Source organism: Eptatretus burgeri, chromosome 3 (assembly GCF_056783735.1).
Source record: "Eptatretus burgeri isolate ZD-2024b chromosome 3, Ebu_testis_v1, whole genome shotgun sequence".
NCBI classification, from domain to species: domain Eukaryota; kingdom Metazoa; phylum Chordata; class Myxini; order Myxiniformes; family Myxinidae; genus Eptatretus; species Eptatretus burgeri.
The window spans coordinates 142,754,545-142,769,544 of NC_140963.1; the positions used below are offsets into that span (position 1 = coordinate 142,754,545).

The 15,000-nt window shown below is 44.4% G+C and overlaps 2 long non-coding RNA genes across 8 annotated transcripts in view; one reads left to right on the forward strand and one right to left on the reverse strand.

Moving 5' to 3' along the window:
- Positions 1-5,045, forward strand: part of LOC147031189 (uncharacterized) — a 39,663-nt gene extending 34,618 nt beyond the window's left edge. For both annotated transcript variants that reach the window (XR_015056712.1, XR_015056713.1), the window contains exon 4: positions 3,742-5,045. This is a non-coding gene — a long non-coding RNA (uncharacterized LOC147031189). The remainder of the gene's footprint in view (positions 1-3,741) is intronic.
- The window catches only part of LOC147031188 (uncharacterized), a 109,551-nt gene that overhangs the window by 61,660 nt on the left and 32,891 nt on the right, over positions 1-15,000 (reverse strand). For 2 of the 6 annotated variants that reach the window (XR_015056716.1, XR_015056715.1), the window contains exon 4: positions 13,130-13,962. The exons of 3 other annotated variants lie outside the window; for them this stretch is intronic. This is a non-coding gene — a long non-coding RNA (uncharacterized LOC147031188). Of the gene's footprint in view, positions 1-13,127; positions 13,963-15,000 lie in introns of those variants that run through there. One more of the 6 variants, XR_015056718.1, reaches the window with a different exon arrangement.

The following is a 15,000-nucleotide window of genomic DNA, read 5'->3' on the forward strand; positions in this document are numbered from 1 at the left end:
TCGTTAAAAACTCTCCCATTGGAAAGTCCATTGACGGTGATGCACAGACCACTAGTGATGAAGCTGCCGTCACTTCAGTAAATGTTAACCCTGAATTATTGTCAGCAGGAAATGGTGAAACAAATGTTAACCCTGCCACGGCTCCCAGTTCATCACGTGGTGAAGCTGGAAACGCAGGAAATGTTAAAATGGATGTTTTACGAGAGACCCCCAAAGTACTGTATACCCCACGCCGTTGGAGGTCGATAACACCGTTACGGTCGAGGGAAGCGATATTGCGACATCCGCTGATGGTGTTTCCGTTTCATCAAATCCCCCGATTATTTCCGTTCCTTCACCAGGAGATGTTCTCACAATGGAAGAGCACATAGACGTGGTAACCAGCACAGATCCGTGTGTCAATACTGACGACAGTATCGATATGCAGGACAGTACAAGCTTGTGTGACTCGGAAACTAAAACCAACTCTGACGAATCTGACCTGGAGGAAGCAAACAGGAACAGTCAGGTGGAAACAGTGGAGAAGCTCACCAGTCCAGGTCCTACCCCCCTGAACAAATAAGACTCTTCTTACAAAATGCATACAGGAAACGCAATATATACCTGACGGAATACTTTCCAGATCAACCGTCCTTCCTTGAGTGTGCTCAGGCTATCGTACGTACGCCTGACTTATTCGGTTTCCACCAGACACACTGTCACCGCTTAAAAAAACTGATTGCCAAGGCGAGAAGGGATCCTAATCAATTATCCCACTTCTGATCTTATTCTTAGAAGCTATTATTTTCCTCATGGCCAGTTTCAAGATTGGAACGATAAACGTCAATGGTGGTGGGAGTCCGCTCCGCAAGATCCAAATTAAACAGCTGGTAGAGGTCAACGGTCTTGACATAGCTTTGTTACAAGAGACCCATGCTGTCCGATCTGTTCAGGCTCAGTGGCGACTATTTATGGGCAAGGAATGTCTCTTCAGTAACAACTCCACGTCGAAGGCAGGCATCATGTTTGTCTTAGGGAAACATTTCCATCTGTCCTGCCTTAAATTTATGAGTATTATTGATGGACACCTTGTCTCCGTGACCTTCTCTATCAATCAGGTCAAGTTCACTATCCTCAATCTGTACGCTCCAAGCAAAAATGACGAGTGGATCTCCTTTTTTGCCAAACTGAGAAAATTCCTGCAAACACTGGATTTGCAGACTTGTCTAATTATTGGTGGCGACTTTAACTGTACTGTTAATGCTTCATGTGACCGAAACGGGCCGGAACCCCAACCATGTACCGCAAAACTTTTTTGCAAACAGCATTGCGAAATATAATCTTCATGATATTTGGCGCATACTGCACCCTTCTGATCGGTCTTACACATGGTGTCGTTGTTTAAACAACCACATCTCACTTGCGAGGCTTGATCGCATCTATGTAAATTCTCATTTATTACATGGAGTTTATAAATCTGATATCGTGCCTTCTGGTTTCTCCGACCATTCCCTCGCTCGAGTCTATATTCAACTCTCTAAACCACGTCCAGGGAGCTCTCACTGGAAATTCAATAACAGTTTACTAGAAAACCTCATATCAACTTCATTCAGACCTTTGAATCCTTCTGGATGGCTCTCCTAGAACAGAAGCAAAGCTGTTCCGTTAACCCGTTGATATGGTGGGATTTAGTAAAAACCCAAATTAAAGGGTTCTGTCAACAGTATCGTTTTTTCTCAACAAGGGCTGACTATGAAGTTAAGAAAATATTACAGTTTGAGATTTTACAACTCCAACGGGTCATCGGACAAAATAATAGTAACTTACAAAAAACCTTAACTGAGAAACAGTCCTTATTAAAGGAAATAACCGAGAGGATGCACGCGGTGCCTTAGTTCGGATGAGGGTGCGACACCTGAATGAAGCAGACGTACCAACCAAGTACTTGTTTTCCTTAGAAAACGTCTTCCCAGTAAACAGCTTTCTCAGCTGCGATTAGCAGATTCATCCATTACCTTGACACAATCAGAAATCAAACTTTTCGTGAAGGAATACTTTTCGAAAATATATTCACTGGAACAAATAAATCCTGTCAGTGTCGCCTCGATCTCCGTAGGCCTGCCAGTGTTGTGTGAAGATGGGCGTTCCCAACTGGAAAGACCCATCACCTTGGATGAACTTGGCACTGCCCTGCACGGCTTTGCCATTGGGAAAGCACCTGGATTGGATGGACTTACAACCGAATTTTACAAGAAGTTTTGGCACTTATTGGGTCCAGAACTCATTAAGACCTTGAACGCAAGCTGCCAGCTTGGAGAGCTACCTCAGAGTTGCCGACGAGCTCTTCTTACCCTCATCCCAAAGAGGGAGACGTGTTGTGTATTGAAAATTGGCGTCCTATCTCCCTGTTATGTACGGACTCTAAGATATTTTCAAAAGCCCTGGCATCGCGACTTACTCCTTATTTATCCTCGTTGTTGAAAGAAGACCAATGTTACTGTGTCCGAAAACGTTCCATTTATGACAACATCTCCCTTGTGAGAGACATCATTGAACTGTGCAAGGAAATCCCTAAAGATTTAGGACTTCTTCTCCTTGATCAGGAGAAAGCCTTTGACCGTGTTGACCATCGGTACCTTTTTGAAGTACTTGAGCGGTTTGGACTTTGTTCAACCTTCATCTCTTATATTAAAATACTATACAATAATATTTATAGTGTGCTTAAGATAAACAATGAACTTGTTGAACCTTTGTCTATTAACGAGGGAATTAGACAAGGTTGCCCTCTTTCCGGGATACTTTATGCTCTCTCCATCGAACCCCTACTGGTTTCTTTGTGCTGTAGACTAACAGGGGTTAGTTTGTCCCAGCCTGAATGGCCCATCGAGGTACTGGCATACGCCGATGACATATGTGTATTCGTACAAGATATCAATGACATTAACATCGTTCGTTATTGTTTGTCCTTGTTTGAAAAGGCTTCTTCAGCCAAAGTAAATTGGAACAAAACGAGCGCCCTTTGGCTCGGTCCATTGTGCTACTTGGCGCCAAGACTTCCTGCTCCACTGCCATAGGCCAATGATGGTGTGAAGTACCTTGGAGTGTTCTTAGGTAATAATACCACAGTAGCAAAGAATTGGGCTGGTCTGCTTGAGTTTGTTGAGGGTAAACTGCAAAAATGGAAAGGTCTGATCACACAACTGTCATATTGTGGAAGGGTCTTGGTCATCAACACACTGGTGGCCTCTACCTTATGGCACAGCTTCTTCGTGTCGCATCCTCCAGCGGCGTTGCTTCAACAGCTCCAGAAGTGCTTTGTGTCCTTTTTATGGGATGGAAAACACTGGCTGCAACCTGGGGTCATCAGTTTACCACTGACCGATGGAGGATAAGGCCTGGTCGACATAGAGAGCCGGCTAATGGCCTTTCGACTCTCGGTTGCTCTTCGCATGCTATACACGCGACCCTCTCCACCATGGGTCAACGTCGCTCGTCACCTTTTGCAACAGGCTGGGAGGGTAGGCTATGACCACTCTCCTTTCCTGATGGACCTTTCCAAAATCGACACATCCCCCCTCTCTGGTTTCTATCAGAGCATACTAAATGCATGGCAAGCTCTGACAATAACAAGAGCTACACATTTTTGCACGAAACAGATGTTTCTGGAAGAACCTTTGTTCTACAACTCCCTTTTCCATGATATGCCTGCTGATCGGTGTTTTATTCAACGCTTTACCGACAAGGGCGTTAAATCTGTCGCAGATCTTCTCAGCCCAAACGGCAGCTGGATCGGAGCTGATGCATTGGCAAGCCTGGTCGGTGTGCGATCCTCTCGAATCGTGGCATGCATATTAGGTAGTGTGCTTTGGACATGCACACAGTTCGCACTTGCTTGGGAGCAGGACGACCAAAGCAATGAACAAAATGCACATTGAATACCTTCTCTCTCTACCTTTCCTGAACTCGTATGTGCTTTTTCTCTTGCCAGCCCTCTTCCTTATCCTCCTTTTAACGTAGGCTTCAATGGCCTTCCCAAACAAAAAGACCTTTATTTGGGTTGTTTAAAATTTCTTTCGCAACGGCAAATAACACAGCAGAAGGTTCGATGGAGAGACCTTTTACCTTGTTCTCCCCCTTATTTTCCTAACTGGAAAGGTTTTTATCACCCTCCTGTACCACCACGACATGGTGACCTCCAATGGAGACTAGTACACTGGATCCTTCCTTCTAATCACTTGTTGCACCGTTTTTCAAATCTGCTTGTAGATGAATGTCCTTTTTATAAGAAATCTGAAAACCTTTTTCACATCTATGTTGAATGCCAACGGTTGGCACCTTTATTTATTTTACTTCAGAATTGTTTTGTGAGGTTTGGTTTGTTTTTTAACACTTGTGTGTTCATCTACGGATTGGATATCCCACACAAAAATTCGAATGCTGTGTTAGCCAATTTCCCGCTTGCTCAGGCAAAGATGGCAGTAAATAATTCAAGGAAAAGAAAACTTGATGGTGTTGGAGTAAATGATGAAGATGCTTTGTTTTTGTTCCAAAACCTTGTAACAAGTCGTGTTAAATTGGATTTTGCTTTCTTTTCAGCAACTGGAAGATTACCGCAGTTCGAATCAAAATGGTGTATAAAATAAGTTATTTGCAAAGTCCGAGAGGAATGTTTATCCTTTTGTGAAATGTTCTGTATATAATCCACCCGATTCATCCTTTCCTTTCTTCAGAAACTGTTTCTTGGTTTTCCTTCTTTCTCTCAAATGAAAATGTAACTCCCGTTTGGGGGCTTTCTTTTCTATTTTTATAATAAAAAGATACAAAAGTCTCTATCTCTGTCTCTCTGTCTCTATAGGACCAATCATACAGGTTCTTCATCTTGACCTGCCCAGCCAGCTTCCGCTTGTCTGGACGGATCTCTATCCTACCAGTCAGCCATCCTATTGTCCAATGATGACTGCTTCTGACCCATGGTGACTTACTAGTTATGTGCCGTTTGTACTCAAATTAGGAATCAAGTTGACATTTGTCTACTCTTTAGTTAACCAGCATTGTAAATACAAAACTATTTTATACGACAAAAGAATTATAATTGTTCATGTTCTAGATTCTAATTCCCAACAACAAAAAGTTAAATCATCAAAGGAAACCATCAAAACAAAATGCTGGAATTCTCATTTTTATCTTCATCCAAGACTGCAAGCATCGGTATTGGTATCGGTGCTTTGTTTACCTTTGTTCAATATACTTTTGTATACATAACGAGTTTCCAAAATCTGAACCTGGTCCTCCCTCGTCTATTGGATGTAATTTTGTAATCCCTCCATTACTACATCCAACCGGTGATTATTTTATTCTTCATTTTCCACGCTGATGAGATCACCATTCCTGGAATCAGAAAATTCAACTTCAGTCATCTCACCTGGTTAATACCAGAGGAGGGTATAGTACAGTGCCTGTGCCACCATATTCGCTCCACGATGGACTGTGAGATTTCTAATGTTTTCATTTCCCTCAAACATTTGGAAGCTCCAATATAATGAAATGTTTTCTAATTTGTTCATTGATCACATTTTAGATTTTATATGAAAGTTCAACAAAGCTCTTGAAGGCTCAAAATAACACAATTAAATTGCATCAAGGTATGGCTCCTCAATTCTTTGGGGGGTACGGAGAGGGATCATTTTCATGGGGTTGTGGGATGTGGATATGGCAGCATAGTCTATTTATTTATTATGTATGCATGGGAGATTGGAGAGAGGGAAGGGGATTCAGACTGGCATGTGCGTGGTGCTTACAGAAGGAAAGGTTAAAAATGAGAGGTGTTGATTGCAACTAATTCATCCCTTAATGGGTCCTCAGAACCACCAAATGAAGCAGTGACCACGTCCAAAATTCACCCCAAAGACCAGGTATATTTAAAAAAACAAACAACACAAGGGAAGGAATATATAAGAAGCAATACAATCGATAACCCCTTAACCCACTACCGATCATACGTGCCCACGGTGTCAATAAACTAATGACATGCCTTTTTTTGTATTCCAAGTTGAGGTTCGTGTAAGAGCTAATACACAGAAACGTATAACAAGGCAGGAGACAAGAGGGGCGTGAGAGGGATGCACAAAATAGTGGGGAACAGATACAATAGGACATCTGAAAGGGAGAGGGATGGGGCGGGGTGCATGGGGTAAACAAGATGGTACTACAGAGATTTTCAGGAAGGAAAGCAGGGAATTTGAAGGAGGTGGGTTGGGGTGGATTAACAGGGGTAGAAAAGATCGAGGATTTGGATGGGGGACGATAAGGTATAAATCAATGGTTGGTATAATTCGATGGTTGGTATCAATCATTGGTTGGTATAAATCGATGGTTGGTATAAATCAATTTTGAAGGAGGTGGGTGGATTAACGAAGGTAGAAAAGATCATGGTTTTGGATTGGGGACGATCTGAGAGGGTGGTGAACAGCTGTCTTGAAGACCTGCAGGGAAGAATGAGATTGAAGAAAATGTGGAAGTTGGTTCCACAGGCAGGAAAAAAGAGGAACACATGAGTGGAAGTGAGCATTGATCCTGGATTTGTTTGGTTTCGCCAGAATGGAGTTGATGGTGGACCATATGCACCCTGCAGGAACATGGGTGGGGAGGGAAGGACAAAACAGAAAGACTGAAGGGTGCAAGACCAGAAAGGAGGCAATAGAAGACAGAGAGGCCACCTGTCTGTGATGGGAGAGTGATAGGCCTCCAGACTCAAATTCAGCGCAGGAGATTTCAATGATCTTGAAGGTCTTTGTTTCCACGGCGTCAATCTGAGCAAGGTGTGAGGTAGAGGAGCCAGCCCAGAGGGGAGAGTGACGGGGCATCCTCCATCAAGCTGTGGATGAAAGCTTTGTTGGTGAACAGGAGCACAGGTGTGCCAAGAAAGAACTTTTACGACAGAAGATGCCTAGTCGGCGACTGGCTTTGGAAGCCAATTTTGAAGAGAGAGAGAGAGACAGAGACAGAGACAGAGACAGAGACAGAGACAGAGACAGAACGAGAGAGAACAAACACAAGCGTCTGATTTGTTTGAATTGAAAGGCACGTTCCAAGTGTTTGACCAACTTGTGATATTTATCAAGGTTTGAAGAGAGGGAACTTCCGAGCTGAAGGATGAGGGGTGTCACAGCAGAGGGTAGACTCATCAGCAAATAGGTACAGGGGATTTTACAGTCAGAGAGATCATTTATGAAGATGAGGAATAGGAACACTGCCTTGGGGCACTCCATCCTTGCCAGAGAGAGGAGATGAAAGGATTCCTTTGAGAGCAACACTTTGGCTGTGAGAGTAGAGGAGGTCAGTAAACCATGTGTGGTGTTGAGAGAGTTTGGAGAGCAAGACTGACAGAATGCCAGACTGAATCAAAAGCACAAGATATGACCAGAGAGGTGAGTAGAAGCACCATATCCAAGGTGAAGTGAACTTGTCTAAATCCAAATTGGTGTTCTGAAATGAGGTTGTTGGACGAAAGAAAGGATTTCATATCAACAGCAATGATGGATTCCATGACCTTGCTGATGATTGGAAGTAAGCTGATCAGTCTGAAGTGAATTGTTCACAGAATCTTGATAAAAACAAGCTCAAATGAGCTGAGATCATCATCCTCTTAATGATGACGTCATAAAAACGAATATGACGTCATTGTGATGTATCAGGTTTGCGATAAATTATCTGTGCTAATGCCCAGCTTGATTCCCGCAAACAAAATTCAAACAGCTTGCCTAGTTTCGGAGATAATGGTATAGGCAATTTCCATTAGCGGCGATAGTATGACGTCAACTTATTTTCTAGGAAGAATTTCCAAAATCGGAGATGGTTACTGCCTGCACGTGGGTTTTCTGCATATACATGGCAAGTTTCACGAAGATCCGATGAAAACTCTGGGTTGTGAAACAAAAAATGTCAAAAAATAGGAATGACGTCATAAAAATTGATATGACATCATAGTGATGTATCATATGTGCGGTAATAATTCATCTCTGTTAATGCCATGTTTGATTCCCGCAAACAGAATTCAAAACGCTTGCCTAGTTTGAGATAAGTTTTAGGCGATTTCCATTGGCGGAGATATTTTGACGTTATAACTTTTTTCTAGGAGGAATTTTCAAAATCGGAGATGGTTACTGTCTGCGCAGGGTATTTTTACATGTACACGCCAATTTTCAGGAAGTTTCAATGAAAACTGTAGGCTGTGAAACAAAAAAGTCCACAAGAAGAAGATGAAGAACAACAACGTGAGAAAGACTTAGAGATCCTCCAGGAGGATCTAAAAAATTTTGATGCAATGTTGATTTGTAAGTAATAAACAAAGAACTGAATGTGTTTTTTTTAATGCTAATAATTGTTTGAGGTGTTTAAGTTTAAAAAAAAAACTAACCCAGCTGGAACCACCCCTAAAAATTCCAGAAAACCTCCATGGCCATTGCATCCTGTGTGACGTCATCACAAGTACAATTGTCTCGGCGTGCAAATAATAATAGCTGCGCAACTCACTTCAGACTCGTCAGAAAATGAATTTGACAAATAACATTTTGATCAAGAATCCTCAGATTACAATGATAATCAAAATAATTTGTAGAAGGTGCCGTCAGACCGTACATGCATGAACCCGAGGTGGAAATTGGGGATGATAATGGTCATGATATACCTGGCGTGCACAACATGAGGGATGACATCAGGGAAAGACTCACCAATAACAACTGGTAAGTGTTCCGGTTCCGGTTTTGAGCGGCAAGAGGTCTCCTTCGGGGCTCCCTGCTGACTTTCTCAAAGTTAAGTTCCGGTTGTTATTTGTCCCGTTTTAACTGTTTAATTTTCTCACCTACATGTTAATGTGTGTTCCTAGTTCGGTTTTGTTTCAAAAATCGTGCTATTTTGTGAGTATTTATGTCGACGTTCTTACCTGGTGTTTGAGGCCTAGTCCTAGGCTTGAGGCCTACCGGTTCCACTCGGTGTTCGATCGTTTTTTTTTGTTTGTTTGTTTGTTTTTTCTCCCCATTACCTTCAATTTCTATCCTCCCCATTACCTTCAATTTTCATCCTCCCCACTTTCCAAACATCCCCCATTCTCCCAACTAATCTCTTTCTTATCTCAAAAAAAAATAAAAAATAAAAAAATATACCCAACAACAACAACAACAACACGCTCAACTTCTCCCGATTCTGCTACTTCTTCTTCCTCTTAACTTCCTCCTCGTCTTCCTCGATTTTTTTTTTTTTTTTTTTACACTTCCATGACCTAATCTGTTGAATTCTCTCATACATTAATATTACAACAAAAACGATCTTATAATGCTTCATCTTCCTCTCTCACACATGTGGTACTCTTTACTGTTTCACAATGCACTACTCTTCTGCTATTTTAACAGACTGCTCTCATTTCGACCTCTCCTTCATTCCTTGCCTAAAAAATCCAACTATTACAGCGCTTCTTCTCTCCATGCTCTGAATTCGCCTTCATTGCATCCATCAAGAATTGTGTTAAATCGCATCTCTGACCTAAAACTTTTAAAAACCACAGTTTGCCATGGATGCTCGCTTTCCATCAACCATTCTTTTTTTCCAACTTCAGTGCCAACTCACCCCCCTCACCCTTCACTCTCACTCTCAAAGCAACCATCCCACTCTTCTCCCTCCAAGCCTCCCTCTCACCTCTTTCAAAAATTCCCCACTCACCTTTCTCCCACCTTTCATCCCCCTCACTCTTCCTTCTCTAAGTTGCCCCCCTCTCATCCACCAACCTGCCTCCCTCCACTGCCCTCTCACCTCCATCTCTTCACTCCACCTCCTCAAATCCTCAACTGCCATCTTCCTTGTCTCTTGTCCCCCCTCTCTCCCAGCACCACAGAGCCTTTTCTCCTCCTCATTCGGCCCCCTCCCCTCGCTATTCTGCAATACCCCACACTCCTTCAGCAACCCTCCTTACCTCCCCCTCTTCCCTCGTCCTACCCTCCCCCGCCCCTCCACCTCCTGCACCCAAAGCCTCCTCCCCTACCTCTTCATTAAAAGTGTGGACCTCAAATATCCGGGGCCTTCGCTCAAACCTTTCAGATCTTTCCATACAGGTTGCCACTGACAAACCAGACATTATCTGCCTAACAGAAACTTTCCTCTCCCAAGACGTGTCTGACTCCCAAGTATCTCTCCCTGGTTACTCCCTCTTACGGTATGACAGACCTGAGTCTCGTCCTGGTGGAGGTGTTGCTCTCTTCATCAAAGACTCTATTCCTCACTCTCCCTGCACTGCTCTCACTCCCCCACACCCCCAGGAATACCTCTGGCTTCGGCTTCCCCTCCACTCCCACCTCATGTTTATATGTGTACTGTACCGTCCACCGAACAGTGATGACTCCATCTACACCTCACTCTCCGAAAACATGGACCATCTTCTATCTTCTCATCCAAACTCTCTCTTCCTCTTATGTGGCGACTTCAATTGTCATCACGCCAGTTGGCTAGGTGTGGGTACCTCTCTCACCTGCCATGGGACATCAGCAAAAGCTTTCTGCGACTCATTGGGACTGACTCAATCGGTCAACTTCCCGACCCGGATCTCAACCAATGGTACTCCATCTCTTCTGGATCTGATTTTGACAAATTTCCCTGACAATATCTGCTGCTCTTCCTTTGCTCCAATTGGTTCTTCTGACCACGTCCTTGTTAAAGTGGACATCTCTCTGGCTGTTATCAGAGAACCACCTCACCGCCGTCGAGTCTGGCATTTCACTCAAGCCGACTGGCAGGGTCTCCGAGCAGCCATCAAACTTACAGACTGGTCTCCTATCACTACTTTCTCAAACATCAACTCATCCTGGGAATTCTTTCAAAGAAACTTGCTCTCCCTCATGCACAGATTTATCCCCTCTCGTGTTCAGTTGTCTTACCCTTCCTCCCGCCCTTGGTTTACTGAAGCTTGTGGCGAGGCAGTTGTCCTGAAACAACTTGCCTTTGCCTCATGGAAAGCAAACCCAACTGAGGGCAATCTCAGTTCTTTCCACAAAGCTCGGAACAAGTGTGTATCTACCCTCAGGAGAGCCAGAAAACAACATCTTTCTCATCTCAAGTCTGAACTCTCAAACCTCTCTCCCTCCTCAAAATCCTGGTGGCGTTTAATCAAATCTGTTTCTGGTGTATGTTCCCCCTCCATCCCCTCCCTTACCTCAAATGGCCGCACTGCTGATTCCACACGTGATAAAGCTGAATGTCTAAACTCGGTGTTTGCAGCTAAATCTTGTGTCCTAAACCCATCACTATCTCTACCCACTTTACCCAGTCGCACCCAACTGTCCCTGGACTCTGTATCCTTTTCTCCTGACAAGGTGGAGAGCTTGCTTTCAAACCTCGAGTCAGATTCTGCAACCGGTCCAGACGGCATCAGCCCACGTGTCCTCAAAGCCTGCTCTTCTGCTCTTGCTCACCCTCTCTCTGTTCTATTCACCCTCTCATTTGCCCAAGGTCATCTGCCATCTGCTTGGAAATCTGCTAACATCACTGCCCTGCATAAAAAGGTGCAAAAACAGATCCCTGTAACTACAGACCAATCAGCCTTCTCCCAATCATCAGCAAGGTTATGGAATCCATCATCGCTTCAGACATGAAATCCTTCCTCTTCTCCAATGGCTTGATTTCCAATCATCAATTTGGTTTCAGACCAGGTCACTCTACCCTAGATATGCTGCTACTGCTCTCCCATCAATGGATGGAGGTCCTCAATGCCAGACAGGAAATCCGAGCCGTATCCCTGGACATATCACGTGCTTTTGACACAGTCTGGCACCCTGCCCTACTCACCAAACTCTCTTCCCATGGTATTCAAGGCCATCTCCACTCATGGCTCGCAGACTTCCTCTCCTGTCGCAGTCAACGTGTGGCCCTAAATGGAGTTCTTTCATCCCCTCTTCCTGTGCAGGCTGGAGTTCCTCAAGGTAGCGTTCTGGGCCCTGTTCTTTTTCTGGTTTTCATCAATGATCTCTCGGACTCTCTGGAAAATCCTCTATTTCTCTTTGCCGATGACTCCACCCTCTGCCGTACCATCTGTCATCCCTCAGACCGGCAAGCAGCAGCTTCTTCGCTCACTGCAGATCTGGATAAAATCACAAACTGGTCCAACACGTGGAACATGTCTTTCAATCCAGACAAATCTCACACTCTCACTATGTCTCTTCGAAAGGACCGTTTAGAAAACCCCCCATCCACTTTCTCAACAATCCTCTGGAAGAAGTCTTTTCTTTCAAGCTTCTGGGTCTCACTATCTGCCATGACCTTTCCTGGGAAAGTCACATTTCCAACCTTGTCTCAAAAGCCAGTCGCCGACTGGGAATCCTCCGTCGTGCAAAGTCCTTCCTCGGCCCTCTTGAGCTCCTGACCACTTACAAAGCTTTTGTCCGTAGCCTGATGGAGTACTGCTCTCCCCTCTGGGCTGGTGCTCCTGCCTCCCACCTTTCTCGACTTCACGCTGTCGAAACCAGGGCTTTTAAGATCATTGACATCTCCCGCAATGAAGCTGAGTCTTTGGGCCTCTCACTCAATCACCGCAGGTTGGTCGGTGGTCTTTCTGTCTTCTACCGACTCCTCTCCAGCCTTGCCCCCCCTGCTCTCTCTGCGATTTGTCCCAACCACATTTCCACAGGGCGCTCAAGGTCCGCCAACAACCCCCTTCTGGTAAAACTACCAAAATCACGAATCACTGCTCATCTTCACTCTTTCATCCGTCTTGTTTCGCGCCTTTGGAATAAACTTCCTCACTCTATTCTTTCCCATTCTTCCCTCCAGGCTTTCAAAACAGCTGTTCACCACCCCCTCTTATCTTCCCCCATCCAAATCCTCGATCTTTTCTACCCCCGATAATCCACCCAAGCCCACTTCCTTCAATTCTCCTGCTTTCCTTCCTGAAAGTCCCTGTAATGTCCATCTTCTCCTCGCCATGTTCCCCGTCCCATCCCCATCCCTCTCCCTTCCACAGTTCACCTGTGTCTGTTCCCCAATGATTTGTCCCTTCCACTCCCGCCCCTCTTGTCTCATGCCTCCTTGCTGTGAGTTGTGTGTTAGCTCTCATACGAGCCTCGACCAAGGTATACAAAAAAAAAAAAAAAAAAAAAAAGTGGTAAGTCATAGAGCTGGAACGTGGTAAAGAACACCAGCGGCGCAGCTTATTACCATACTGGATGGGACTATCCTGACAATGTACATGTACATGTAGTGAGTGAGTGAGTGATGTACAACAGGTTAATTAACACTGATTGAACACAACTGTACAACCTCCAGGGAAACAGTACGCTACTTACCCTTAGTTTCTGGCACTTTTCTGGCCCTTTTCTCCTCCATTAGATAACAACGATCTCTAATGTTCAAGGGGATCACGTCGGCTTTCAATTGCTTCAGTTTTTAAAAAAAACCGATGACGCAATTATGGTGTTTCTATGTATAAAGTATATGTAGGTCGCACGTAAACACAAGTCCGGAAGCGAAAGTGTTCTGAAGAAGACGTAGCGGGTCATGTGATGTCTGACATAATCTCATCGTCGTTTTTTTGATGCAGGACCAATGAAGAACACAATGACTCCAAAAAACACGAAAATTTTCATTTCAAGATATTTATTCAAGAAAAAAAAGAACAACGATTGAGTGTTCAGTGAAGCCATATTTATTCATTAAAACCAAACATGAATTTCTGATTCTGTGGATCTTTAAGGGGATGCGTTTTTGCACCTTTTTAATGACGTTGGCATCAATGCAGTGATTTTCACTGATTTCCAAGAAGATTGAAGATGACATGACCTGGTGTAAGCAGCAGAGAGAGGATGCGCAAGGTCAGCAGAGCAGGTTTTTAGGTGCCGTCAGCTGATGCCATCTGGTCCCGTTGCAGAATCAGAGTCGAGGGTTGGCAGAAACCTCTCCACCTTCTCAGCTGAAAAGTATGCAGAGTCCAGGAGCAGTTGGGTTTGACTGGGAAGGGTGGGTATGGAGAATATGGGGTTGGGGACACAAAATTTGGAAGCAAACACAGAATTGAGGCTTTCGACCTTCTCGAGAACAGAGTCGGCTGTGGTGCCGTTTGAAGTGAGGGAAGGGATGGAGGGGAAGCATACACCAGAGACAGACTCAACAAGGTGCCACCAAGTTTAAGAGGAGGGAGACAAGTTTGAAAGTTAAATCTTGAGTTTGGGAAGATGTTTTTTTCTGGCTCTCCTGAGAGTGGACACACACACGTGTTGCAGGCTTTTTGGAATGATCTCCAGTTGCCTTTGGTTGAATTTGCTTTCTAGAAAGAGAAGGCAAGTTGTTTCCAAGCAACTGCCTCACCACAAGATTCAGCATACCATGTGTTGGAAAAAGGGTGGGATAACTGAAGACGAGATGGGATGAATCTGTGCATAAGAGAGAGCAGGTTTCTGTGGAATAATTCCCAGGCTGAGTTAATACAGTATCAGCGGCAGTTGATATGGGAGACCAGTCCTGAAGACAGATGGTTGCTTCCAGTCCCTGCCAATCTGCCTGAGTGAATTGCCAGGCTCACCAGCACTGAGGAAGCTCTCTGAGAATAGCCAGAGAGATGTTGACTATCACAAGCATATTGTTACGGCTGTGGAAATTCGCAATACACCATGAGGGGTCCTTAGATCAGTTATGACAATAAGTATATGTGTAGCTAGATTTCCCCACCGTTGTTTAAAGGGAATTTCCGTGTTCACAGGGCTGTGATCCTTTGAGTTAGCCGTTTTTCTTTTCTCTATCATTATTTTGGACCAATCATCCCCCAACAACCAAATCACCACCACCAACATCATTCCCAAACAACTACAACTCAAGAACCACCACCTTCGCCTCTTTACCTCCACAACTCCACCCCGCAAACATCGCTTCACCGCCATTCTCAAACGACGCCCGACGGCAACCAAATCGCCACCACCAACACCCTTCCCAAACTACCGCAGCAAACTCCCACCACCTTCGCCTTTCGACCAAACGTCATGCCATGGGTTG